Source organism: Eptatretus burgeri, chromosome 16 (assembly GCF_056783735.1).
Source record: "Eptatretus burgeri isolate ZD-2024b chromosome 16, Ebu_testis_v1, whole genome shotgun sequence".
Lineage (NCBI taxonomy): Eukaryota > Metazoa > Chordata > Myxini > Myxiniformes > Myxinidae > Eptatretus > Eptatretus burgeri.
In genome coordinates, this window is record NC_140976.1 from 15,744,851 (window position 1) to 15,772,350 (window position 27,500).

General features: G+C 45.0%; 1 long non-coding RNA gene across 6 annotated transcripts in view; it reads left to right on the plus strand.

Moving 5' to 3' along the window:
* LOC147010599 (uncharacterized) overlaps nucleotides 1-27,500 on the plus strand; it is a 114,730-nt gene that overhangs the window by 4,721 nt on the left and 82,509 nt on the right. For 5 of the 6 annotated variants that reach the window (XR_015052602.1, XR_015052604.1, XR_015052603.1 and 2 more), the window contains exons 4-5: nucleotides 1-774; nucleotides 8,263-8,369. The exon at nucleotides 1-774 is cut by the window's left edge and continues 150 nt beyond it. This is a non-coding gene — a long non-coding RNA (uncharacterized LOC147010599). The remainder of the gene's footprint in view (nucleotides 775-8,262; nucleotides 8,370-27,500) is intronic. The other variant, XR_015052605.1, reaches the window with a different exon arrangement.

The window sequence follows — 27,500 nt, forward strand, 5'->3', positions numbered from 1 at the left end:
CTGCTTCTCAGAGGGATACCACAGGCCATGGTCGCTGCGTATTGCGTTGGTTCATGAATCCTCCCCACCAGGCCATCCTGACATGTTGTTGTGCAAGATGGCTGACCTCTTGCACAATCACAAGACGAGGCGTACGTCGAAGTGACTTGTTTTCGAGTGCTCGGTGAAGTGAAGCAATTGTTGAAGTCAAAACGAGGATGAGATAACAATTGCAATGAAACAACATGCACAAGACAACTCCACGAGTGAACGGATACTTGTGAGAAGGCATCACATCTGCAAAAGTTTCACAATGAGATACTGAGGTCATGGTAACGCGTCACGAGGTGCGGGGTGAGGTCATGGGGTGGACACCGTAGGCGGTATAAAACTGCACCAAACATGGAAGGAGTGGCCTTTTGGAGTTCTTGAGTTGCTCTGAGTGCTCTCCAGTACAGATGGCTGTCTCCAATTGAGTGCTGGCCACGATAATATAGAGGAGGAGAAGGTGGAGTCCATGATGTCGAGAGCGGACGGCGTTTAAATCGACATTTGGTTGTTAAATTTCAGCCTTGAATCCATGATATCACGGCGAGTGGGGGCTTCGTGTGCGTTGCGTTGGCAGAATGTCATCGTTTCGCGATCGGCGTTGCCATCATGAGTGAGAAACCCAGTGCGGTGTTTTTGCCGATCGGCCTCGCGACCGGCCGCAGTCGAGTGAGCTCTGTGTGTCGGAATGCAAGCATCGCAAAGTGCGGAGGAGCCCGCAGATGCAACAAGCCGCAGATTTAAGACGTAAGAGATGCCCTGACGGCACAAAGGAGAAATGCCCTTGAGGCTAAGATCACGTTGTCCACTGGGGTCGCATTCAATGCTCTCTCTCACACACACACACACACACACACACACACACACACACACACACACACACACACACACACACACACACACACACACACACACACACACACACACACACACACACACCCTTGCTGCCCCTCTGCACCAGAACGCCTCCCCTCCCGGCCTTTCCTTTCCGCTGTGCCACCTCTGCGATGCACCCCCTCCCTGCTCTCTTAAGAAAGAAAGGGGGGGGGGGGTAGAAAAACCTTTTCCAGATTTCCTTAGCTCTAGCTACGGCTCTGTGCAAGGGGAAACAGCTGCCGAGAAGAAGACAGTGCAGTTATAGCTGCTGGCTAAGGAACTTCAGCACATCCCACTTACAATATCCCTTCCACGACTAAACCCTGCGCTCACAAACACCTTCTCAGGGCTCATTGGCTGTTCGCGTCAGAGATGCCGCACGCAAGACAGGACCCGATGGTCGACAGAAGGAAGTGAATAACAGAGAGGAGAAGGAATGCATGAACAATTTGCACTTGTAAAGGGTCCTTGCACGCAGCGCAGGCAAAGCAATACTTGTTTCCTTTCATCAGAGGGCGGTTTTCTTTGACATCTCACAATTAGTGTTTAAAATATTTTTTTAAACCTCAAGAGTGTGAGTAACGGTGGAGGTTGCAGGACCTCAGAGGGAGGAGGATCGCAGGAGTTGCACCGGGTGTAGACCTGAAGGTGGCAGGTGTCCACACAAAGGTCATGAGGATTTCAGGCCTGGATTCCAAACCCGATGGCAAACACTGACCGCAAGTCCCTCCTTTTGGCCTACGTGCCGCAGCTGGTTAGCTCTTTCCCAGTTTGCAAACAACACCAGCGGTTTAGCACTTTCCTGCGGAGATGCCGATCCGATGAAACCATTTTCTCCACGATCCCTGCACAGCACTTGGTGGCTTGATGAGGTTAGACTTGATTCGCTCCATTTTGTGGGCCTGATGAGGTTAGATTTGAGTTGCTCCATTTGAGAACTTTTGGGGGTCGTTTGCAATTAAAACTTGTCCCCCCCCCCTTTGTTTTTTATTTTCACAGTTTGCCATTTTCTCCAACTGTCTAACTGCAAGTGCACAGTCTTGCGGACGGAGGTGGGGAGATGAAAAATAAATAAATAAATGGAATGCCAGAGGGTCAGACAATTCGTTCATATCAGGAATTCTTTGACGCTTTGTAAGTGTAAGCGAGGATTTTTCCTGTAAATTTTCTCCTACATACCTGTGGGTTGTGATCATAGATGTCACCAGAAGCCAGCCACGACCTGACGGAACTGGATTGATGACATGCAAGTTCCATTTTCCAGGGAACTTTAATTTGCAAGGAGCACAGTGGCCATACAATAGGGCCAATCAAGCCTATGCAATGGTTGCCAACCTATTGCTGTTTGTCTGTGCTCTTATCCTTTTAAAATGCTGAACAGCATGCAAGGAAGCAGCACGTACCATTGTTAAAGACTTTGGGATGACTCGGTCAGGGTTCGAACCAACGACCTCCCAGACTCAGGGTGGACACCCCGAACCATTACACCACCGATTCTGGTTTATCATGTTTCATGATTCCGCTTGCTGATTTCATCATCTCATATCTATCTATACATATGATTGCGAAATTAAACATCAGGATCTTTAAGGCTTAACAATCTCGAAGAGTCAGCCACCTGCAGATGGAAAAGGTCTTGCTCGGCCAAAGCGCGGTAGCCCTGGTCGAGCCGTTGAGCTGCACGACGATGTGTGCCCTATTGGAGGTGCGTCTGTTTTTATCTGCCAAACAAACAAGCTGAGGGCCAGGCAGACTGAACGGGAATTCCTGAACCAGTGGGAGGGTGTGAGAGGGAGCGTTGGTGGGGAGGTCGAAGTCGGGGAGGGCTGGTTATTGGGAAGGTGCTCGTGGAATGAGGTCGCTGCGTGCTTTGGTCTGGGTGCAGGGCACTTGGCATTAGAGTGAGATTTTGCTTGTGTTGAGTCAAACAATGCCACACTCTGGGGCGTCCTTTGCGCTGATTCCGTTCAATGAATATAGGAGATCATGATGGGGATTGGTTCTACCTGGGAGTGCAAATACTGTGGGTAGGTTTGGATATCGAATGTGTATTCAGCAAATTGACATGAAACTCGACGGATGATATTCATGGCGAATTAATGGTGTTGTGCTGTGAATGACAAATTAATTCCCAAGGATGTGCAAAGCCGCCATGTTTGTTATACGCTCAAAACGTTGTTCATCGAATTCATAAACACCCTTCCCAAACATGCTCCAAACCTTCACCTCATGGGCGAACTCACCGCTTTCTCAGTGAGCAACTCAATGAACAGGTGAGCTGCAGACGAGAAACATGGGGTTGGGGGAGGGGTGGTGGGCGACATATACCTGTGCATAGTACCTGTCACTCTTTTTAAAATGACCTGTTCCCACCTGCAGTCGTGCTGAGGAATCTCCGAGAACCTAATGATTGCTTTGGACTTGTCCGTGCCATCTCCTGCAGTTCAAAACCGAGGACTGTTTGTGACGTCATCGCCATTATGTCGTGATGTTGGCCTCGGCGTGTCCACCCGCTCAGTGAACAGTCACGCTGATAATTACGTCATGACGTCTTTTTTTAATCACAGATGACGCATTGAGAGGTGGAAAAGCAATGTCAGCTGGTCTATGTCCAGCGAGTCCAGGATTTTGTTTGTTTATGGTACATGTCATGGTGCTTGCGGGTGGGGTAGGGGGTCTGCGCATGTGTCGTGCATGTTGGAATTCCATCCCTGTGTTTTTCTCGTTTTACATGTTCCAGTGCAGGTTCAACACCTATGGTGTAACCACCTCTAGGCCACCATGATATAACTACCATCTCTGCTCGCTCTCCCACCAGCTAGACCATCATTCAGGAATCAGTGGATTACACAAGGCCTGGCCAGCAGGATCCACAATTGGCCTCGTGAAACCCCACCCGACATGACTTGTTTGATGAGCCGGTGAGCCTTTGTCTCTTACCGGAGGCCGCGGGTGACGACAAAGGAGAGTGGCTGGGGAAGGGGAGGCAGAGGGGAGGGGAGAGGGGGAATGGGAGGAGGAGGCTTTTCTGTGAATCCAGAAACAGCTCAGGCGCCTCTTGATTTGAATGAGAAGCAACTGACTCGATAATCCGGCAGATTCATCGAAGTTTATTATATAGATGCCTCGAGGTACAGAGACACAAAAAAGAACAAACCTCTCTAATGACCTGTCTAATACAAACCCATTGTAATCCTGTCATTCACCACTCACCCTTTTGAACTGCCACCTTCCACACCTTCATCTTGTACCCTGGTAACTAATAACGATGGTAACAAACATGATTAAGATGATAATTTCCGTAAACCATAACTAACCGCAAACAATCGTGTTCATCACACGGCATGCATGTAATTCAACCCTTAGTCAGTATTTCCGCTTTTTTCAACTGAACTAAGCCACTTACGGGGGTCAAAAAAAAAACTCCCTCACCCCCTACCAACCCCACACCAGCCGTGAATTTATGGTCCCATCCCAGAAAAAAATCAGCGGAGTTGGTACTTTTCTGGGCACTTTGCAGCCAATGACCAATACATACCAAGAAATAGCAATGAGAGATTGCAGACCCTCGCCAGGACTTGTTTTGTGTGGTAAATAAATGGAAGGATTTACTAAATGGAAGGATGAAAGGTCGTTGATTGCAAATGAAAATGTGTAACGGTCAAAGGTCTGAAAAGTTGTAAAGGTCAAACGGTCTAAAAGTCGAAAGGTCTGAAATGGTCTAAAGGGTCTTCAGACATCTAAAAATGGTCTAAAGGTCAAAGGGGTCTGCAGGGTATTAAAAGGTCTGACAGGTGTGAAGGCCTAAAGGGTAAAAATGACCTGAAGGGTCTTTTTTGTTTGAAAGGCTGTAAGAGGATCTAAAGGGTCTGAGAGGTCTAAGGGTTCTAAAGGATCATCGGGGTCTATAAGTTCTTAAAGGGCCTTTAGGGGGCCTCAAGGGTCTAAAAGTGTGTCGGAGGTCAAAGGGGTCTAGAGGATATTAGTGGTCTACAGGGTCAAAAGGGTTTAGGGATCTGAATGGTCTTAGGGGGTCTTAAGGGTCTAAAAAGTCAAAGGATCCAGAGGGTCATTGGGAATTTAAAGGCTCTTCAGGGTCTTAAAGGGTGTTAGGGTTCTAAAGGATTTTTAACAGGGTCTTTGGGGTCCTCGAGGGTTTTAGGGTTCTAAAGGGTCTAATGTAATTAATACACATACTCACGTTCTGTGCGGACAAACAGACAAACCAACAGACCCAAATGCAATACCCTCTCCTCCGGTGAGGGAAACTAGAACGACACTCAGTAGAGCGCATACCTCCACCAGCCTGAACAGTTTACATTTTGTATCCCACTGATAGGCCGGATCTGGATCTGGACCTGAACCAAAATCGAATCAATTGGTCCTTCTCACATACCCAACCTGTCCAACAAGTTTCATTCAAATCGTTTCGCATAACCTCCATCCACTTTGCAGAGAAATCCGATGGCTTATGGTACAGAGACCCCAGGTTCGAATCCCATATACCCTGTGTTTGTAAGTTGTTACGTGTCCACAGACATTACTCTGTGTATCTGTCTACACACATCGGTCTATTACCGAGGAAATGCTTCATTTCGATTGAATGTCATACATTGAGCATTGTAGATCATGGATCGGAACATTTATCGGAACACGAAGCTGCAGTTTAGCAGTATTTTGGCTCTGAATTTGGCAAATCGTATGTAGTCTCGTCCCGATCACGCATACACGGAGAGGAGTGAGATAAAAAAAAAAATTATTTTTACTCCTTTTAGTCAAACATAAATCAAAATCAAACCAGAAACATATTATTTTTAGCGACATCACAAAGGACACAAACAACTGGCACAACGAACTAATTCAACGTGTTAAATAAGGTGGTGTAAAAGTCGGTGCATCAACCGCGGTAAACTTCAAGAATTTTTTTTCTACAGCTTTTAATTCTTTAAAACCTTGATTTCATTTCAATTAAATTATATACTTGAACACTGCAGAACACAAATCGCCTTCTTGCTACTTCCAAAAACCTCCAGTTTAGCAGTACTTGGACAAAAATATTACAGTGCATCATTTTTCACCATCTCGACCAATCAGATTTGCCGCTCGCGCTCTCTGTCTGGGGAATATCGAGATTCAACCAAAATGGTGGCTCGAGGGGAATATCGATTGTACTCGGAAATGGAAAGTAAGAGTTTAAAAGACCCTTCCCATGTCCTTTTTCTCAAGACTGTGCGGGCGGGCGTAAGGTGTTCTACGGTCTGTGCAGTTGATTTATATCCGTATACAGTAATTCATGTTAAAGTACACAGTGATCTTCGTCCGGTGTGCATTGCATGTACAAGCTCCTTCATGAGTCTCGGGTTACTGTAAGAAGAGAAATGAATGATGAGTGAGTGTGTGTGTCTGTGTGTTTGTGTGTTTCTGATGTCATTGGAATGGAAGTCTTGTTTTTGGCTGTGAAAATTAAAATGCACCACAAACGATGACCCCACTGGAACAAGCATTTGATGGCAATGGTCTTTTGGCATCACTACCGGTACTCCAAGTCAGAAAGGACAACCATATGTTTGATTGTATGCAAACAAGGGCACCTTTAAAACAATCTGTCTCTCACTCCCTCCCCCCTCTCTCTGCTCTTTATCCCTCGGCCCCCTCCCTCTCTTTTGCCCTGCCTCCTCTCTCTCTTCTCTCTCCCTCTCCCCCCCCCACTCTGTTCCCCTCTCCCCCCACTCTGTTCCCCTCTCCCCTTCTCTCTCTCTCTTTCTTCCTCTCTCCTATCCCATTCTCCCTCTTCCTCTCTCCTATCCCCTTCTCCCTCTCTCTCCTTTTTTCTTCCCATCTCTCTCTGTCTCTCTCTCTCTCTCTCTCTCTCTCTCTCTCTCTCTCTCTCTCTCTCTCTCTCTCTCTCTCTCTCTCTCTCTCTCTCTCTCTCTCTCTCTCTCTCTCTCTCTCTCTCTCTCTCTCTCTCTCTCTCTCTCTCTCTCTCTCTCTCTCTCTCTCTCTCTCTCTCTCTCTCTCTCTCTCTCTCTCTCTCTCTCTCTCTCTCTCTCTCTCTCTCTCTCTCTCTCTCTCTCTCTCTCTCTCTCTCTCTCTCTCTCTCTCTCTCTCTCTCTCTCTCTCTCTCTCTCACTCTCTCACTCTCTCACTCTCTCACTCTCTCACTCTCTCTCTCTCTCTCTCTCTCTCTCTCTCTCTCTCTCTCTCTCTCTCTCTCTCGCTCTCTGCCTTTCTCTGTCTCTGTCTGTCTCTCTGTCTCTGTCTCTGTCTCTCTCTCTCTCTACTTCTCTCTCTCCAGTATTTTGTATTCGAACCTCCATCAATGTTGCACAACCACTCTGCAATGGAGAGAGCAGCTTGGCTGTGCTTGCAGTAGCTGCACACATCTTTGTCTTGCTGATGAGGGCTAAAGCCGAAAACAGCTGCTGAAGACTGGTTGTTGATGTTCAGATTTTGTAATGTAACATGAACATTTCCCTGGACTGTAATTTTATTTTTTCAGAGTGTTCTAACACCAATGTGTTTACTAACTGACTGACTGGTTGTGGTTGTTGTTGTTGTTGTTATTGTTGTTGTTGTTGTTGTTGTTGTTGTTGTTGTTGTTGTTGTTCAGATTTAACACCCCATGTACCATGACATCGTCTTGTTTGAAGAATCTATTTAAAATTGTTCCTGTAGTTTCTCTGTTTTCCCATCAATCGATCTTTCATTGAGTGGGTACCATGGATGGGACGCACCGAGTTACCAGTGATCGAGTTTCCCATCAGGGTACACTTAACTAAGTATTCATGCTACACCTGAACGAGTCGATGAACTTTGCGCTATAAACATCAAATCAGGAATGTCTGTCCTTCATGCGAAAGCAAATCTTCCTACGGTGCCAGGTACACACAGGACGTGACACTTGTCAATAGAACTCGGATTACATTTTCCTTTAAATTAATTTTTTGTTACAAATTGTCAAAGATGTAAGTGTGTGTGTGTGTGTGTGTGTGTGTGTGTGTGTGTGTGTGTGTGTGTGTGTGTGTGTGTGTGTGTGTGTGTGTGTGTGTGTGTGTGTGTGTGTGTGTGTGTGTGTGTGTGTGTGTGTGTGTGTGTTTCAATTAAACCTTAATTCCTCTAAATGATTGCATGGATTTATTGTGAAATAGTGTTTCTCTTCATTGACTTGAATTTGGGTGAATTTTCAAGGAAAATCCTTTTGAACCATGTTGTGAATTATTGGAATATTCTGTGATTTGTTGGGGGGAATTTGGTCCTGGAACGATAATTTACAGGTATGCGGACTCACCTTTGAGGCATCTAGCCTGGGTTTTAATCTTGATCCAGCTATAAACTGCCATCCTTGTGTTTTGTGTGCAGGAGGATTCACGATGTCGGCGAGAAGGACGTTAAGCCGGAAGGGCCGTCTGCTTGCACTTGTCATTGGTGGACGTGAAAGGTCCAACAGTGTCTTTCACGAAGAGTAGGTGAGTTAACGCCGGCACCCTGAGCAAATTGCAAACGGTATTATTGCCAGTTCAGTGGTATAAGTCGTGAAATGGATTAAATCAACATGGTGTTGATGTTGATTGAATTGGTAACCACCGTGGGAAGCAAGGAGAAGCTGACATTTCGCACGTGAACCCTTCGTCGGAGGAAAAAAGAGAGCAATAGTCAACATGCCTTGGCTTCCTCCGGTGGTTAGCATCACTCGATTTCATCCACTGTTCTATCTGTCCTCTGATGCAGATTGAAGCTAATCTTCACCAACAAGACAATTCTACAGTAGTAGTAATAGTAGTAGTAGTAGTAGTTGTAAAGCCTTGTGTTGGCCTAACGGTCAAAGTGAGTGGCTTAAGATCTTAGGGTCTCGAGTTTGAACTCCTGTGGTGCCGTTAGAACACCAGGTGGGTTGAGTCAGCCTGTTATCCTTTCGAGATCAGCAAATCGAGTTCCACCTTACAGGAAACAGGGGCACTGCATCAGCACAGCACAGCCACCCTCCCAGCAATGATGCAACAAGCAGTTGCAGGCTACATATATGAAATAAATCAATGAGTAGTCGTCGTGGTAGTGGTTGTATTTTTTGGGGAAATTTACAATTTTGGGGGAAAATTTTTGTGCACATTTGTATGAAAAATCTTGCACAAATTTCAGTTGAATTGTGTCTGTGATTTGTGACGATTCACATGAATGAAATCAATTTGTGCATTTATTCTCACATCTCATCCCCACCTCTGAGTTTTGGAGGTTTCGGGGAGGTTTTGGTTTTATATCCCCCCCCCCCCCAACGCAGATTGCTCGCGGAAACAAAACAGACCTCGTGCACTTGAGACAATTGGAGCATTTGGCCCAATATCTGCTGTCGATTCAGAGCAGGCTTTGTGTGTGATCCTACTAACTTCATTAGCATCTGTTAGGCGTCCGTACACAATGAGACTGAACCATGAAGAGTGGTGTCAAAAACATGTGATTGTGTGAAGTGGGCACCACGGGTTTGCTTGGTCGATCGTCTCCTTTGGCTTGTCGTTGGATTCAAAGTGAAAACTCGTCCAGTTGGATTCATACGAGTGTTTATGTTTTCTGGGATCGTTGTCAAGCACTTGCGGTTTTATAGGATAAGGGCTTCTGTTACAACATCACGATAGGACCACAGAGTGGCGTGAGAAAGGTCGTACCGGGCCACTAAAGGGTCTTGCACTTGCCTCACCCAATCCGGCTCTGTTATTCCGAACGATACCGCTGAAGCTTCACTGGCAAAGATGGCTCACCTTTGCATGCACCGACATCATTAGACCGGCAATTTGGAGCAGATTTCAATTCATGTTGCTAGTAATCCAACTGTTTACATCGGTGAGTTCACTACCAGGGATGCAGTTGTACAATCAGCTTATATGAGTTCACTACAAGGAACTTTATACATGAGAAAGGAGGTGATTACAAAGGTGATATGAAAGAAATATTTGAGATAATGAAGGGTAGAAACAAAACAAGTGCAGAAGAATTATTCAGCAGAGCAGACGGTGATAGGACCAGGGGCCATGGTGTGAGAGTAAAGAAGAGGAGAGTTAAGATGGTAGTAAGGCAGGGGTCTTTTACTCAGAGAGTAGTTAATGCATGGAATGGTCTCCCTGGAAAGGTAGTGGCAGCAGAAACGGTAGATAAGTTTAAATTGGAATTAGATAGGTACCTGGAAGTATTGGAGATGGAGGAGTACGGAGATATTGGCAGAAGTGGTCGGTAGTTTGAGAGTGGATGGGTGATTGTGTGCATCTGTGCAGTTTCATGTCTGAGTGGGTCTCATCAAGGAATAGTGTGCGATCGATGTGGTGCATTCTTCACCTTAAAACCACCTTCACCAACCCCCCAATAAATGTATATATTTTAAATCCATGTACTGATCTTACACCTCCAAACCCCAGGTGTTCCTCAGGCTGCAACTTCCTCTCTGCTCTCACCTCTTGTTCATCTGCGTTTTGAACCGTCCTCCGAACGGTGATGACTCCACTTTAGGTCAGTACTTGGTGGAAGATAGTTTTTCAGCATTGACTGATATGAGTCTGTTGGGGTAGGCCTCTACCAGCTGTGCACAGTGAGATGGTGAAATCTTTGCCCATTCTTCATGTGAAAATTGCTCTCGTTCTGCCAAGTTTGATGGAGATCGTCGATGGACTGCAATCTTCAAGTTTTGACAAAATTGTTCAATTCGGTTCAAGTCAGGACTTTGACTGGGCCACTCAAGAACATTTATTTTCTTCTTGCTCAGCCACTCCAGTGTGGCTTTAGCTTTGTGCTTTGGATCATTGCCCTGCTGAAATGTGAATCTCCTACCCAGTTTCAGATTCATGGCCGACTCAAGCAGGTTTTCATCAAGGATTCTCCTGTACTTTGCATCATCCATTGTCCCTTCTATCCTGACAAGCTTGCCATTCCCAGCTGATGCAAAGCAGCCCCATAACACGATGCTGCCACCACCATGCTTGACAGTAGGGATGGTGTTGACTCGGTGATGTTCAGTGTTCGGCTTGCGCCAGACGTAACGTTTGTAATTTATACCAAAAAGTTCAACTTGTGTCCCGTCTGACCAAAATACTTTTCTCCACATCCCTGCAGTATCATTAAGATGGTTTTTCCCAAACTCCATATGAGCTTTTCGATGCATCTTTTTCAGTAATGGCTTCTTTCTTGCCACCGATTCATAGAGGCCAGCTTTGTGAAAGGAATGAGATATTGTTGATTGATGAACACTGACCCCCATCTTGGACATAGAGCCTTGCAGATCTTTCAAAGTAATTGTTGGATTTACAGTGACATCCTGAACCAGTTTGCTGCTTGCCCAGCTGCTGAGTTTGGATGGGCGATCTGATCTGGGGAGAGTCTGGGTGGTGTGATACGTCTTCCGCTTCTTAATGATGGATTTCACCGTGCTCAAAGGGATCATGAGTGACTTTGAAATCTTCTTATAACCCTCTCTTGAACGGTGCTTCTCCACCACTTCATGTCTGACTCCTTTGGAAAGCTCCTTGGTCTTCATGTTTGCCTTGTTGGTTGACCAAGTGAGTTGTACCTTAAATCTCCTTAGATAAGTGGGGGAGATTAATTTTTAAGTTAAACCACTGAATGCATACAGGTTAAACCTATTATACTTATTTTGTAACTTTTCAAATGGATAATTTACTTCTGAAGTGATTTAGGGTGAATTGGGAAAAGTATTTCAATACTTATGTAACTGAGAATCATCTGACTTTCTCTGTTAATCTAACTTTTTTTGGTGGGGGGGGGGGGAGGGTACACTGTTGAGGCTCGTATGAGAGCTAACACACAGAAGATACATCAAGTGGAGCAGGAGACAAGAGGGTGGGAGAGGGAAGGGAAAAACAGTGTGGAACAGAGACTTGAGGAGATCTGTGGAAGGGAGAGGGATGGGGTGGGGTACCCAGGGTAAAGAAGATGGACACTACAGGGACTTTCAGGTCCTTACATGACAGAGACTTTCAGGAAGGAAAGCAGGGAATTTGAAGGAGGTTGGTTTGGGGTGGATTATGGGGGGTAGAAAAGATCGAGGTTTTGGATGGGGGAAGATAAGAGATGGTGGTGAACAGCTGTTTTGAAGACCCGGAGGGAAGAATGGGATTGAAGAGAGTGTGGGAGTTTGTTCCAGAGGTGGGGAAAAAGAGGAATGAAAGAAGAGTGAAGGTGAGCAGTGATTCGTCATTTTGGTAGTTTTACCAGAAGGGGGTTGCTGGCGGACCTTGAACACCCTGCGGAAGTATGGAGGGGGTGTAACATATTTCAGATGGAGCGGGGAGGGGTGAGGCCACAGTGGAGAGGGGAGAAGACAGAAAGACCACCGACCTGCCTAAGTTGAGAGAGAGTGAGAGACCCAAAGACTCAGCCTCATGGCGGGAGATAGCAATTTTCCGAAATGCTTTGGTTTCCACAGCGTGAAGCCGAGAAAGGTGAGATGCTGGAGCACCAGCCCAGGGGGAGAGCAGTACTCCATAAGGCTGTGGATGAAAGCTTTGTACATGGTCAGGGGCTCAGGTGTGCCAAGAAAGGATTTTGGACGATGGAGGATGCCCAGTCGGCGACTGGCTTTGGAGGCCAGCTTGAAAATGTGGCTTTATCAGGAAGGATCATGGCAGATAGTGAGAACCAGAAGCTTGGATGAAAGGACGGATTCCATAACCTTGCTGATGATTGGGAGAATGCTGATTGGTCTGCAGTTGCAGGGATCTGTTTTTTGCACCTTTTTGATGCAGGGCGGTAATGTTTGTTGATTTCCAAGCAGAAAGAAATGAGTATGAGAGGGTGAATAAAACAGAGATAAGGTGAGCAAGAGCAGCAGAGCAGGTTTTTAGGACATGTGGGCTGATGCCATCTGGACCAGTTGCAAAATCTGAGTTGAGGTTTGACAGCAAGCTCTCCACCTTGTCAGGAGAAAAGGACACAGAGTCTAGGAACAGCTGGGTGCGACTGGGTAAGGTGGGTACAGAAACTGATGGGTTTGGGACACAAGATTTAGAAGCAAACACGGAGTTTAGGCATTCAGCCTGATGTTAACATCAGGCTGGAATTCTTCCAAAGAAACCTGCTCTCTCACATGCATCGATTAATTCCATCTCGTCTTCAGTTCGCCTTCCCTTCTTCCTGCCCATGGTACACTGAATCCTGTGGTGAGGCAGTTGCTCTGAAACAACTTGCCTTCTCTTCCTGGAAGGCAAATCCAACCGAAGGCAACATTAGTGCATTCCTAAAAGTCCACAATGACTGTGTGTCCACTTTCAGGAGTGTCAGAAAACAACATCTGTTGAACCTCAAGAATGAACTTTCAAAGTTGTCTCCCTCTTCTAAAACATGGTGATGCCTCGTTAAGTTTTGGACTGGACGACATCATCTCCCGTGTCCTAAAAATATGCGCTGCTGCTCTTCCACTATCTTCTTTCTGCCATTTTCACCTGTCATTTGTGCGAGATCATCTTCCATCTGCTTGGAAATCTGCCAACATTACTGCATTGCATTACATAAAAAGGTGCAAAAACGGATCCCCTTAACTATCAACCTATCAGTTTACTTCCAGTCATCAGCAAGGTCATGGAATCCATCATTGCTGTTGAGATGAAGCTCCTTTTCTCCAACAACCTCATCTCAGATCACCAATTTGGTTTCAGATGAGGTCAATCCACCTTGGACATGCTGCTTCCACTCACCCAACAATGGATGGAGGCTCTCAATGTCAGACATGAGATCAGGGCTGTCTCTCTGGACATATCTCATGCTTTTGATACAGTCTAGCATCCTGCCGAGCATCTGTCTAGCAGCTCCAAACTCTTTGCCTATGACATCCAAGGCCAATTCCACACATGGCTTACTGACTTCCTCTACTCTCATAGCCAACATGTGGCTATCAACAGAATCCTTTCATCTCCTCTCTCCTGTGAAGGCTGGAGTGCCCAAAGGCAGTGTTCTGGAACCACCTTATTCCCGATCTTCATCATTCATCTCTATGACTCTCTGGAAAATCCTCTTTATCTATATGCTGATGATTCTACCTTCTGCCGTGACATCCCTCATCCTTCAGACAGGCAGGCTGCAGCCTCTTCCCTCTCTTTGGACCTTGAAAAAAGAATCACAAGATGGCCAAACACTTGGAATGTCTTCAATTCTGACAAATCTCACACTCTCACTCTCTCTCTGAAAGGATCATCTGGCAACCTCCCCCCACCCCTATATGCTTTCTTGTCATTCATCTTGAGGAGGTTCAGTCATTCAAACTCCTGGGTCTCACTTTCAGCCATGACCTTTCTCCGGCAAACCACATTTCAAAGTTGGCCTCCAAAGCCCGCTGCCGACTGTTTATCCTCCATTGCAAAAAGTCCTTCCTTATAACTCTTGAACGACTATCTACTTACAATGCCTTCATCCACAGCTTGATGGTGCGCTGCTCTCCCCTCTGGGCTGGCTCCCCTGCCTCACATCATGCTCAGCTTGACACCATGGAAACCAAGGCCTTCAAGATTATTGGAATCTCCCATGATGAAGCGGAGGCTTTGGGTCTATCACTTTGCCATTTCAGACAGGTCTGTTGTCTCTCTGTCTTCAACCACCTCCTTTCTGGTCTTGCACCCTCTGCTCTTTATGTGATTTGTACCCCCAAGGTTTCTGCAGGGCACACACAGTCCACCTTCAACCCCCTTCTGGGGAAACTACCTAAATCCAGGTTCACTGCTCACCTACATTCATTCGTTCATCTTTTTTTCTGCCTGTAGAACCAACTTCCACATTCTCTTCAATCTCATTCTTCCCTCCATGTGTTCAAGACAGCTGTTCACAACCATCTCAGATCATCCCCAATCCAAATCCATGATCTTTTCTACCCTTATTAACTCCCTCTCCCAAACCCACACAATCCCTCCCCCTTCCAAATTTCTAGTTTTCCTTCCTGAGAGTTTCCTTCTGTATCCACCTTGTCAACCCCATTCATCCTCTCCTGTCCCTCATTCCTCCCCACACCCATTGTTTGTCCAAGTCTGCCTCTATATTGGCCTTCAACTCTGCTGTTGGTGTTTCCCCCCTCTCTCAAGTGTTCCTTTTGTCCTGTTGTTCCTGATCCGTTCAGTCTACCAATACTCTTCCACGAGCCTCAACTATCTATCTATAATTCCAGAAATCTGTGTGTGTGTGTGTGTGTGTGTGTGTGTGTGTGTGTGTGTGTGTGTGTGTGTGTGTGTCTGTGACTGCTGTTTCTCACCAACCACTGGTCCGATCTAATTGAAACTTGCCAGGTATATTGCTGGGGACCTGAGTATGTGCCTTTTCAAGCTTTGATATTAATCGGACAAGTGGTTCCCAAGTTATAGGCTTATGGCCATTTATTTACCAAACCAATGACAGGACACGTTGCTGCATAGGCGTGGCCACGCATTCCCCATTACGGGTTACAACGTACGGACTTCCGGATAGTGATGACTTACTGTATTCTAATAATTTCTCGATTTCTTAGGCGCATTTATAGATAAACACAATGCCCCAATCCAGTCGTCGTTTACGAGAGCGAAGGAATGGCCTGTGTGGTTGTTGTTTCTGGCACGCGGTTTAAAAGTTTGTTTTTTTTGCATGTACGGGCACGCACGTATGGTCACGCGAGAGCGAAGGAATGGCCTGTGTGGTTGTTGTTTCTGGCACGCGGTTTAAACTTTTTTTTTTTTGCACGTATGGTCACTCCGAGAGCGAAGGAACGGCCTGTGTAGTTCTTGTTTCTGGCACGCGGTTTGAAACTTTTTTTTTAATATATTTTTGCATGTACGGGCACGTGAGAGCGAAGGAACGAACTGTGTGGTTATTGTTTCTGGAACGCGGTTTGAAAGTTTTTTTTTTAATATATATGTATATTTTTGCACATACGGCCATGCACATACGGCCACGCACGTACGGGCACGTGGTTTGAAAGATTTTTTCTTTTGCACGTACGGCCACGCACGTACGGGCATGCGAGAGCGAAGGAACGGCCTGTGTGGTTGTTGTTTCTGGCACGTGGTTTGAAAGTTTTTATTTTTTTTTGGCACGTACAGGCACGCGAGAGCGAAGGAACGGCCTGTGTGGTTGTTTCTGGCACGCGGTTTGAAAGTTTTTTTTAAAAATATATATATTTTTTGCATGTACGGCCACGCACGTATGGGCACGCACATACGGGCACGTGAGAGCGAAGGAACGACCTGTGTGGTTGTTGTTTCTGACACGCGGTTTGAAAGTTTTTTTATTGCCGTACGGCCACGCACATACGGCCACGCACGTACGGGCTCGCGGTTTGAAATATTTTTTTTTTGCACGTATGGCCACGCGAGAGCGAAGGAACGGCCTGTGAGTTTGTTTCTGGCACGCAGTTTGAAATTTTATTTTATTATTATTATCTTGCCAAAACGAAGTTTTTGCAAGATATGTTAGTCAGCGTGTATGTTTTTTACTTTTTTATTTTTTTTAAATTTTTTTGTTTGTCTGTAATCACGTATAAAAAATTCTGCAGAGCACAGTTATCATTGGAAATTTTTGTAACTTCGCATATCAGAGGCCTATAGAGGTCCCTTTCAGCGCATAAAATTTTGAAGGTCAAGATCAAAGGTCAAGGTCACTTTGTCGCAAATCAGGGGAGTCGATGAAACCCTTATTTTTTGAGTAATTTTGATCAGATCGTCTTCAAACTTCATGGGAATATAGTTTATGGTCTGGCGCTCAGCTGATTAATTTTTGGTGGCGATTGGCCTTGACCTTCATATGCTTTTTCTTTTTTTTTTTTTTGTCTGTAATCACGTATAAATCACTCTGCAGAGCACAGTTATCATTGGAAATTTTTGTAACTTCGCATATCAGAGGCCTGTAGAGGTCCCTTTCAGCACATAAAATTTTGAAGGTCAAGGTCAAAGGTCAAGGTCACTTTGTCACAAATCAGGGGAGTCGACGAAACCCTTATTTTTTTGAGTAATTTTAATCGAATCGTCTCCAAACTTTATGGGAATGTAGTATATGGTCTGGCGCTCAGCTGATTAGTTTTGGTGGCGATTGGCCTTGATCTTCATGGTTAGCGCCTGAGGTCAAACATATTTGACCCCAAGGTCAAATTTTCAAGTTTTAGGAACCATATCGTGTTGCACCTCAAATTGAACACCTCGACGAGTGCTTTCTAGATATGCAAAGCTTGAGACATTATGACGTCTTTGGTGACGTTGTGAGGCAAACACATATTTTCATGGTTACTCTGTTGAACGATTCTCATCGGAATCTCTCGTAGGCAGATATTCCTCAAGGAGACGCTCCTGGTGGATAGCAGCTCTGTTCACCTTAGTGTGACCTTAAAGAAGTCACACGTGGTCACCTTTTGGCAAGATACGGGTCACCCTGCGGGTGACATTGGTTTATTATTATTTTTTTGCACGTATGTCCACGCACGTATGGGCACGCGAGAGCGAAGGAACGGCCTGTGTGGTTGTTGTTTCTGGCACACGGTTTGAAAGTTGTTCTTTTTTTTTTTGCACGTACGGCCACGCACATACGACCATGCACGTATGGGCACGCATGTACTGGCACGCACTAGTATATACAAAAAAGATTAAAAAGAAAAATTATTCGATTTATATTTTTTAATTTTTTTTTATACAATATTTTAATTCAACCCCCCCCCCCCGATTTAAAGAAAAAATGTTTTACCTTTAAATTTAAAGAAAAAAAAGATTTTTAGCCTCTGAACCTGTCACACTTTTCTCATCCCCACTCCTCCACCCACCCAATATTGAATGAAGTTCTTAGCTTGACGGATTTATTACCGACGCACACCGAAGGTGGACGGCGGTTATGCTTTCACCTTGTCTGTCTGTCTGTCTGTGAGCAGAATATCTGAACAGGTTGTGGACTAATTTGGATGAACTGTGGTGGATAGGTTGGGTGTGTGATAAGAACGAATTGATTCGATTTTGGTGAGGATCCGAATCGGGATGCTAGAATTTTTAAGTGCTTCTTCACCATTGAGAGATGTGGCCAAAAACGATATACAACACATCTCAAAAATTTGTGGTTATATTTGGACGAAACTTGGTAGATGAGTTGGTTCGGTGCCAAGAACAAGCCAATTCGATTTTGATTCAGGTCCAAATCCACATCCGGCCCATCAGTGGGATACAAAGCGTACACTAATCACCGTGGCGCAGGGATGCGCCCTACTGAGTACCCTTCCAGTTCAAGCTGTTGTTGATGCAGCGTAGGCTTGATTGGCCGCATCCTTCTGCGATGTAACAGGTGAGGACGAGGCCATTTGGCCCATCATGCCTGCGCAATGGTTGCCAACATGTGGTTGTTTGTTCATGCTCTTTCCTTTTAAATGCTGAGCATCAAGCAAGTAAGCAGTACGTGCCTTTTTTTTCAAGTCTTTCTTTTGACTCGGACGTGGTTCGAACCACCGACCTCTCAGACTCAGAGCGGATGCACTACCTATTATGTCACAGAGGCTGGTAGCTTGATGGAGGATGTTGGTTCGGAGGACACGCGAGACCATGCATGAGACTTGCCACCAAAAAACCCCATGGACTGAAACGAGCATTTCCCTTCCACCTGCACATGCGTCATGTGACTGTAAAAACATTGAGATGAGCCTACGATTTGATTGGTGTTTGGTTTTGTCAGAAACAAATGACGACGCGGCCCGAGACCGAAGTGCCGCCGTTCAGGACCAGTGAACCGTGCGGTCATGGGACGGTGGCTCCGGATCCTTCCCGCGTGCGAATCCGTATGCAGAAGATGAGAGGACCTTTGTAGCACCGCAAATAATGTGGAATATTCTGTCCCTTTTTTATTGTCTATCTCTGCTGCACAGACACAACGTCGGACATCCGTACTCGCTGCACGTGTCCCACCTGACGATTTGAACGAGTACCTGACAGGAAGGAACCCATACGGATTGATCGAACTAGACCTTTCACAGGGTCTACATCCGATGGTGCCTCACGTCACGTCACTAAGTTTCCCTCATACTAATTAAAATGTGTCATTTGTGTGCGACGACGTCACACAGTGAAGTTTTATCAGTTGTGCTCGCTTGATATTCATGCTGGGAGAGAAACTGATATTTATATTTCATCAGAAATTCTCAGGTAGAATCAGGTGGATTCTCAACAGGCTGCTTTACAGAAAAGTAGCTTTCAAGAGTATAAAACACTGGGATGGTTTATATAGCTTACTGTCATGGATTTGGTCACCTATGACGTCATCACACATAATTTAATGAACAAAAGTATTTAATATATTGTTGTCTTTTTCATCGACAGGTAATCACATTTATCAAGAACGAAGTTAGAACATATATACATATACATATATACATATATATATATATATATATATATATATATATATATATATATACATGTATGTATATACATGTATGTATATATATATGTATATATGTATGTGTATATATATATATATATATATATATATATATATATATATATGTATATGTATATATATATATATATATATATATATATATATATATATATATATATATATATATATATATATATATATATATATATATATACATATATATATATACACACAAAAGTTACCGGGCCAATGCTTCTGGGTTGGAGGTGACGCTTTGGTGTACGCTTGCGCAGGATTTACGTCCATTGGAGATCAGGGGAGCATTCGTCACATTCCAAACGTATTGATTTCTCTGCCGATCACACATGCCTTCTGGTTTCATGGTTTGCAATAACGGGTACAATTGCCTAAGTGGCAGATGGACTGTTGTTCTTTGTGGATTATGGGGTTTTACTGGGTGAGACATAATCTGTTGCTGATGTTCATCATTACAGCCAGCCGAACGGTATGATTGGAGGATATATATATATATATATATATATATATATATATATATATATATATATATATATATATATATATATATATATATATGTATGTATGAGGTCTGTCTAAAAAGTAACGGACTGACTTCACAGAAATTTCATTCCAAAAAATATATTAAAATCACAGCTTGTCCCCTTCAAAATAGTTTCCCTCCACTCTCACACACTTGTCCATCCTCTTCTTCCATGCTTCGATGCACCCCCAGAAGGCTTCTTCTGGAATCCTCCAGAGCTCCATCGTCACGGCCCCTTTGATAGCCTCCACATCAGGAAATCGGGTCCCCTTGATCACCCCCTTGAGCTTGGGGAATAGGAAAAAATCACAAGGGGCCAAGTCTGGTGAATATGGAGGTTGTTCCAGCGTTGGCACGTTCCTCTCTGCCAGAAACTGTCAGATGCTCAGGGCACTGTGAGCAGGGGCATTGTCATGGTGGAGCACCCATTCGTTGTTCTCCCACAGATCCCTCCTCTTGTCCCGGACTGATCTCATGAGGTGCCGGAGGGTCTCCTTGTACACATATTGATTCACTGTTTTACCCTGTGGTAGAAACTCGAAGTGGACAATGCCTTTGATGTCAAAAAAACACGATGCGCATCACCTTGACCTTCGACATCCTTGCTTTCTTTGGTCTTGGTGATGCTGGACTTTTCCACTGACGACTCTGCCATTTGGTCTCGGGATCGTATTCGAGTATCCACGATTCATCGCCAGTAATGACTCTCCCCAGCAGGTCTGGATCGTCCTCGAGGTGCTCGATAATGTCTTGACAGACAGTGACTCTTTGCTGTTTTTGGCCCTCGGACAACAGCTTGGGGACCATCTTTGCGCACACCTTGCGCATTTCGAGATTTTCAGTGATGATACTCCAGACAGTGTCCTTGTTGATGGAAAGTTCCTCAGCAATCATCCGCACCATCTGCTTCACACGCTCAATGTTGTCCACTGTTCTGGTCGTTGAAGGTCTTCCAGACTGTGGATTGTCTTCAACCTCCTCCCGTCCCTCTTTGAACTTCTGGTGCCATTCAAATGCACGTGTATGTGACATCGTTTCTTCCCCGTAGACTTGCTGCAGCATTGCGAAGGATTCGGAAGGTGTTTTGCCAAGCTTGGCAAGAAACTTCAGATTGGCTCTCTGCTCGCAACTAAGTGGCAACTCTGCTCGCTTGCGCGACGACTCAGGCCACTGTTGAAATTGATTACGATGGCCGCAGCCATAAAATCCCATTAAATATAAACTATCATCTAAAATCCCCCTCCCCGGCCGAGGGGCCTCGCCACCTCGCCTATAACCATCCTGGGGCCCGTCCCAACATTTTTTGTTTCATAAGTTTCCTCCTATCTTTCATCGTTGAGGAGATTACCACGTGCAGACAAACAAACAAAAACATCAAATATATATATATATATATATATATATATATATATATATATATATATATATATATATATATATATATATATATATATATATGTTGTTACGAATCTGGAAGCCATGAGCACTCAACATACAGGTCCTATAGCTCAGTTATTTTGATAAGGAATGGGGATAGATAACTCCCCTTCCCTTGTTTAATGGGCAATTAAATGTTCATGCGCTGCGGAGTTATTTTGATAGTTAGGGTTTTTATTATTACATCCATAAATCTTCGACAACAACACCAGCATCACCCTCACCTCCACCTCGCTCTGGCCGACACCATGGCGCCCGTGGTGGGCGGAGTTCAAGGAGGAGCCTCGCGGCGGCTCTCGCCAAATCAGGGAGATGCGAATGAGTTCCTCGGTGGTCGTCCAATGACCACAGCACACGCAGGATAATGTTCCTCTGCCTGTTTGAAGGGCGGTCCGCCGGACGGCTGTCACACCCCCCCCCCCCGGTCCAATCAATGGCCTTGGTGCCCGTTTTGGCCAATGACAGGGCGACAAGCGCATTTTGCGTGCTAAAACCATCCAGTGAGGGAGAGCAGGGAGGGAGGATGCGCCCCCCCCCCCGACGAGGGTGAATAAGGTTGCGGCGCGATCGGATCAAGAGTAGAGTTTTGGTTGTCTGGACGAGCGCTGAACGGAGCTCTCGACTCTGCTCGCGTCTCGCTGGCGCCTGGCGCTTCCATCGCCTCTCGACTTTGATCGCATCTTGCTGGCGCCTAGTTCTTCCGTCGCCTCTTGACTTTGATCGCATCTTGCTGGCGCCTGGTTCTTCTGACCGCATCGCGACACTGGTCTGGGTCGCTCGTCTCGTCGAAGACCGCACGAGGCGGGAAGGTCCATGTCCTTCTGGGTATGTGTGTGTGTGTGTGTGTGTGTGTGTGTGTGTGTGTGTGTGTGTGTGTGTGTGTGTGTGTGTGTGTGTGTGTGTGTGTGTGTGTGTGTGTGTGTGTGTGTGTATGTGTGTGTGGGCCCTGTCTTTAAGTAGTACCTTGTTCAGTGCTCTTTGCTGTACATACTTGCATCTCTTATCGTCGGATAATTCTGCTCTTATGTGTTCCTTCCCCACCAATTTAAATAAATACCCATGTGTTAAATGTATCAGCTCGTTTTTGTGTTTTCTATCATTGGTTTCCCCCACTGCAAACGGGAACTAGGAGGCTTCATTGTTGCTGTAATTGTGCAATCGGCCCGGCAGGATTCCAGTACTCTCCGCTTGGGGTACGGCTCGGATCCGGCTCGGTAACGGCCCGGATCGCGCAGATCCTGCCGAGGGTGAATTTCCCCGGTAGTTTGGACGACGTGGGTATTTAGGTAAATTGAAATTGGTAATCGACCCGATCCCACATGGCTGACTTATTGGCGATCTTCGGTCCGATAAGGGACCCGTCGGCTCTGGAGTTATCCGGGGTGACAACCTATAAATTCCGGGTGTCCGGCAGAGTCTACCATACTGCTCCACCTCGCGGTCGTGCCCGCAACAATATATATATACATATATATATATATATATATATATATATATTTACGAAAGTATCACACTGACTCGAGATGTGACATGGTACTGACGTCATGCACGTACATTATGTTGACGCATCACCTCCAAGCGAGGATGGTGTCATTGTGGTACTCAGGTCTTTGCATACTGAGATTTATTGCCACAAATAAATGAAAGCATAGCTGCCGATCCAGATTTTGTCCTTGCTGTGGGCTCATCAGCACGACGTACTACAAATCGTTTATTCGTGACACACGAAGCTCGTTAATAAATATAGGTTGAACCCCCTAACTTGACGAGGCAGCAGGGAAAAGATCGAGTCCTGTCACAGCGCTTTCTGCACGATCTGTTAGCAACAAGCATCGTCTGCCACACGAACACATTGTCTCTGCCCTGCTGATCACCAGTTAAGAGGTTTGCAGTCAGGAATACTAAATTAAACGAAAAGTGCAACACTGACCCTAGATGTGACATAACACCAGCATATTAACCAGCTTGGTATGGTCACGAATAAATGAATTGCAGTTTGTCGTCCTGATGAGCCCATAACAAGGACGAAATCTGGATCGGCAACAGATCGGGAAATTACAAAGACCTGAGTGCCACTTGGATGCCATCCTAGCTTGGAGGTGATGTGTCTGTGCATAATTTATGTGCATGACGTCATGTCATGTCATGTCACATCTCGGGTCAGTGTTGCTCTTTTTGTTTAATATATCATTCCTGAGTACAATCCCACCTCCTCACTGGTGATCAGCAGAGCAGAGAGAATGTTTGTGTGGTCGACGAGGCTTGTTGCTAACAGGTCGTGCAGCATTTACTGTGTTACCTTTTCAGCATGAACTCCTTCCCCACACCATCTTTCGTTTTAACATCACTCTTTTGTCTTCCCAAATGTCAATGACCTATTCCCAGAACAAGGCTCTTCTGGGTGTATTCTTCGAATGCAGAGCTGGCCAGTCGGCATACGGAGGTTAAAGGGCAATCCATTTTAAGAGTGGCATTTGAACCGCTATGTACTTGTCAAACAAACCCAGGTATACACTGGTAGTTACACACACACACACACACACACACACACACACACACACACACTTGAACTAGACTACATGGTGGGATGAAAAAGGGAGGGAGGGATGAAGGGGGGTGGGGAGGGGTGAAGGGGGGGAGGGGAGGGGTGAAGGGGGGAGGGGAGGAGATGAGAGGTGATGGCAGTTTTATGTGTCGTGTTTCTCCCCTATGCTCCACATTGTTCAACCTGATAAGACGACAACAATACCAGGCATGGCCGAGATTTTGATTCAACCATTTACTATAAACCGACATAATGATAACATGCAATTGTCTGTGGAACACGAGTCCTGCTTTCCTCGAGGGGATATCGTAATATGATCTTCATAAGGGAACATGGCATGGAATTACAGTATATTTGAAATATAATTATTTATTTCATGAATTATTCACCATCGATTGTAATGCACAGAGAATATGAACAATAATATACAACGCTGGTGTGCCTGTGTGAATAGCATCCTGGGATTTCTGTCCTTAAGACAATCAACCAGCTGCCCTGTCTATGCTTGTGGACACACGTTCACAGGGGGGCGGATACAATGGATTGGGCGGGGGAGGTTCAGGGGTGGATACAGAATTTTGGAAAGAACAACCAAGACGAATGTCACCGATGAAGGTCTCGTGAATTTTAAGGGATGGTCCAATCTTTTTACGTGCATATAGCCTGGGTTTATTTGTTGACCTGATTATAAACTGTCTGGTACATCTATGGCAGGGCATCGATGAGTGCACCTTCGCTCACATGGACCTTTCGCTGGAGTTCCGTCTTCAATCATTGATTGCTGTTTGACGTTAAAGATCCCTTGGTTGTCTTCTGATGAAGAGTACGCGAGTGATCACCGACACCCTGAACAAATCCCAACTTCCTGTCTTGACCTGGGGCTGGACAGGAGGTGGGCACCACCCGGTATATTTGTTCAGAAGGAAACACCAATTTGTCACCCCTCATGATCTGCTAGCTCCTGGAACAAATGTTGATGAGGATGAAATTAAAAGGACTTCAAGAATGTGAAAACAACACCAATGACTGAACCTCCTCGGAATGAAATGATCGATATTCGGTACCACACATTCTGGGGTTGTACACGTTGGAACCGGAACAGAGACTGGTCACTGCAATAGCCCGTGTGCTGATATACAGTAGCTCTTGGTATAAATAATCTTCGAAGGACTCTGTAGCATTTTAGTTCAAAAATCGGTCATGTGACCAAGTTACATCCCATTGCAGTTTCCATCCTGCTAACAATTTAAAAGGTTTCTCATTTACATCACAAACAATCAAACAGACCTTAATTTACATACTGTGTGTGTTGTGTGACCTCAATTGATCAAAACAGACGTTAATTTACATACTGTGTGTGTATGTATATATATATATATATATATATATATATATATATATATATATATATATATATATATATATATATATATATAACATGTGTGTTGGAAAATTTCACACCCAGGTCCTCAAGTAAAATCATGTCAGTGATCTACCATCTGAGCTATCTGGGTGACCCATTGGCTGGGTACGCAATTCTCCCACATATAGAGATGCCACTCTCTTTCCCCCGCTGCTTCCAGGACAGTCACTGTTAACTATAGGAGCAGTGACGGCCTGTCCATGGGAGTGTCTGCCCTCTGTCCTGCTGGTAGGTCACCAAGACAGCTCAGATGGCGGAGCACTGGTATGGTTCACCAGAGGGCCTGGTCTGGGTGAATAATTTTCCCACATCTCTTCTTCTTTTTCTTCTTCTTCTTCTTCTTCTTCTTCTTCTTCTTCTTCTTCTTCTTCTTCTTCTTCTTCTTCTTCTTCTTCTTTCGGCTGCTCCTGTTAGGGGTCGCCACAGCGGATCATCTGTATGATCCGCATAGTGATTTGGCACATGTTTTACGCCGGATGCCCTTCCTGACGCAACCCTGGTCGCCTCGTACGACACAGGGATATGGTACACCTATTTTTTACCGGGGTATACACCGGCCCAGTATACTGGTACTCATTTCGCCGACCTCGGAAGGATGACAGGCTGAGTCAACCCCCTGGTGTATTAATTCAGTGGCCCAACGGGGCTTGAACTCAGGACCTTTTGGATCCCAAGCCGCTGCCCTAACCACTGCGCCAACACCAGGCTCGCATAATTTTCCCACAGATACAGTACATATGTTTGTTTGCTTGTGTACGTATGTATGTGTGTGTGTATGTATGTATATATATATATATATATATATATATATATATATATATATATATATATATATATATATATATATGTATTGACTCCTCCTATGCTCTTCTTGCCGAAGAAGCTGCATAAAGCAACCATGAAAGGCTACCCAAGGTAAGCCCTTTGTTTGAAACTCTTCCCAGAGTTCCTCCGCAGCTGTAAAGATGTTTCCAAATAGTACACACATGAGAATCCCAATACTACACACCCCCTCAGCTGCCGGACCAGTTTCATCACTTGTTGGCGAATCAGCGACAGCGCAGAAAGACAACATCTTCGTTTTTCATTTATACATTGCCTGCTTTTGACATTCACACGTGGTATGTGCTTGGGAGCCTCGATGGTGTGCATTTCTGTCTGTGCTGTCGCTGATGATTCACCAACAAGCGATGAAACTGGTTTGGCAGCTGAGGGTGTGTGTAGCTTTGGGATTCTCATGTGTGTACTATTTGTGAATGTCTTTGCAGCTGTGGAGAAACTCTGGGAAGGGTTTGATAAAAGAGAGTCAACTTGGGTAGCCTTTCATGGTTGCTTTATGCAGCTTCTTTGGCTGGAAGAGCATGGGAGGAGTCGATTTATTTATATAATCCTAGCCATCTGGGTTTAATTGATTAGGTGTGAGATAATTGGTTATTCCTTCCATTCACAGGTGAAACATGTGGGTGGGTCTTCGTTTTTCCATTTATGTACATATATACATCCATACATTTACACATATACCAGTGGGGCATGCTTGCACGCCACAAACGACTAATCTGGTATATCCTATGTGCAGACATAATACGTAAAAGCTTTTTATATTTGATGATGTGGTTTGTGTGAGAGAGATTTATATTCAAGAGCACTACATTAGAATGATATGCAAACAAAAAGACAAATGAAACATTTTGCATATTCATAATTAACTTAATCAAACAATGACCGAAAAAATGGCAAGCCATGTGACCCAAAATGCAATATTTAAAGTGTGCTATCATTACTACAATTACTTAGTAATTAACAAATTGATATTCACTGTGCTTACTTAGTAATTAACAAATTGATATTTACTATGATTACAGAGACATGACAGAAGTAATTAGACACCTTAAATTTATTCATTTCATCTGTATAACGCAGTTTCACTCAGCGATTTGTAGTAATATTTGACTATTTCTTTGCAGAAACGAATTCCTGGGTCTTGTATGACAATTAACTATGCCGCAAACCCAGGAAGCACACAAACTTTCTGATTTTCAAAGACGACGAATTGTTGGCCATTTGGAAGGTGGAGTCAGCCAGCGTCAGATAGCTCACAACTTTGGCATTCCACTTTCTACGGTCAATCGCGTGATTGTGCAATTCACCAGCGAAGGCAAGGAATCCACAGCTTCCCGTTCTGGTCGACATGGGCCCTCAGAAAGGTATCTTCGAGCTGTCAAGTGGTCCATTGAGAAAACTCCCCATTGCAAGGCAGCAGATGTTGCAGAGGAGGTCCAAGT